At 31.2% G+C, this 2,345-nt stretch overlaps 1 non-coding gene across 1 annotated transcript; it reads right to left on the bottom strand.

Annotated features, from left to right (window-relative positions):
- Positions 1-1,582: 1,582 nt before the first annotated feature.
- On the bottom strand, positions 1,583-1,746 carry LOC117283447. Its single transcript, XR_004514443.1, has one exon. It is a non-coding gene; the product is annotated as a U1 spliceosomal RNA (small nuclear RNA).
- Between the last annotated feature and the right edge of the window lie 599 nt (positions 1,747-2,345).

Raw genomic sequence — 2,345 nt, forward strand, 5'->3', positions numbered from 1 at the left:
CATCTGAAATGAACAGATATTTCTTGGACAAAGAAGTAGAAATAGCAATTAAACATATGAAAAAATGTTCCACATCACTGGTCATTCGAGAGATGCAAATGAAAACAACACTGGAACACCTCACTCCAGAAAGAATGCTTGCTGTCATGAAATCAACCAATGACAAATGCTGGCAGGGCTATGGGGAAAGAGGAACACTGCTCCACTCCTGGTGGGAGTGTAGACTGGTACAACTACTGTGGAAATCAGTATGGAGATACCTCAAAGAACTAGGATTAGAAGTCCCATTTGACCCAGTTATTCCCCTGCTGGGTATCTTCCCTAAAGAATTAAAGGAATCATACCATAGTGATATATGTGGACCCATGTTCATAGCAACACAATTTGTAATAGCTAAAACTTGGAAGCAGCCCAATTACCTATCAACTGGAGACTGGATAAAGACAATGAGGGGTTTAAAAAAAATAAAGTGGAGTATTACTTAGCCATAGAGAATGAGAAATTAGAAACATTTATAGCTAAATGGATGCACATTGAGGTGATACTCTTAAGTTATATAGATAGGACATATATGTGTAGATACCGAAAAGTTTCTGTAGTGTGAGAAACTGAAATGTACATAAGGACTAAAAGCTATAATTGATAATGTGAGATAGGAAGAAAAGAGGCAAAGGGGAAGGGGGAAATGGTAGAGTTAGGGGGAAGGAAAGAAGAAAATGGAATTAATATGAGAAAATGAAAAATAATGGAAACAAAGTCTTTGTAAATAGGGAGGGAGGGGTTGAAGGAAGGGCAGGGGGATGTGGAAAATATAAGAACCAAGATGAATTATGTAAAGGTGCAAAGTTCTGATGATGAATGTTATTATATTGTATAACTTAAATGTACTAATAAAATTAATAAAAAATAAAATATTCACTAGTAAATCAATCTAACCCTTTCCATTTTTTGCAGTTATTTATCTAATCAGATGGTATATTTTCTTGACACAGTTGGTAATTTATACTATATTATGAAATAATCCAATTCATCAATATTTACAAATGTATTAACATCAAGAATACTTTGTTTTAAAATTTTAATATATCTGTTGTATCTTATTCTTTTTTTATTTAATACTTTTAAATTTTCTTTTACCTCTGATTTTGATTTTGGGTTTATTAGATCTTTATCTAATTTTCTAAGAAGTCAGCTTCGATTTATATTTATTAGTCTCTTTTCTGATTTTTATTCTTGTTATGGAACCAATTGAAGACAAACATTCAGAACTCAGATAAACCTGGGTTTAGTCCTGACTTTGCCATTTTCTACCTGTGTGATCTTTGCAAATACTTAATGTCTCAAAATCATTATCACTAATAATACTCATATCTCATGAATAATAAGAGTATTCCAAAAAGTAATTACCTAAGACACTTGGTTCACTACCCTCACTTGAATATCAGTATCATTTTATTTTCAATGTATTTCTCAATTATCAAATTCATCAATATATCAAATTATCAATTTTTAATTTTCATACTATACTTAATAATTCATCAAAGGTATAAATTTACTTCTTTTTTTTTTTTTTTTTTTTGGTCAGGGGAGAGTGTGAACACAGTCCCCAACTACCACAAATTATGCAGTTGAGTTTCCCACATTTGGGGAAATCACAGAGGTCATCTCGTCTGGAGTGCAATGGATATGCCTCGCCTTGGGAAAACCATCTTCGTGATCACGGTATCTCCCCTGCCAGGTAAGTATTAAATTTACTTCTGATTCGAATTTTGGTGGCCTTTCACAACTTTTTAGTGTTCTTAATAATGTTATTTCTTTGTTGTATTATTTAAAACCCAATCCATAATTGAAGATTTTGTTTTCTTTGTAACTTAGTTTAGATAATTTCTTTAAATTTCTTAGTTATTGGTTTTGTTCATTAGTTTCTTTAAACACATGATATTAGTTTTTGCTTTAATTGTATTATGGTTGGAAATGTATAGCCTTTAAAATTTCTGATTTTGGAAATATTTTTATGACCTAATATATGGACATTGTTTCTAAATCTTGCTTTTTTTTTTTTTTTGAACAAAAATGTTTGTGACTGTCCTTCATTGTGGAGTCTACATTTTATCAGTTAAAAATTACATCTTTGGCCTGTTGATTGCATTTGGTCTTGTCTGCTGTTCTATATATTTTTCTTTTGTTTACTTAGCAAATGAATATTTACTACTCTTGTTCTTCTTATCTTTCTGATTCACTTAGGTTTTAGTGAGTTTCTTTTAGGGAGCATAGAGTTGAATTTTATTTTTTAAGGCAATCTGAAAATATTGGTCTTTAAATGGGCCCGTTTAGCCCATTTACAG

The sequence above is a fragment of the Fukomys damarensis genome, unplaced genomic scaffold (assembly GCF_012274545.1).
Source record: "Fukomys damarensis isolate Sample0158 unplaced genomic scaffold, DMR_v1.0_HiC HiC_scaffold_26, whole genome shotgun sequence".
NCBI classification, from domain to species: Eukaryota; Metazoa; Chordata; class Mammalia; order Rodentia; family Bathyergidae; genus Fukomys; species Fukomys damarensis.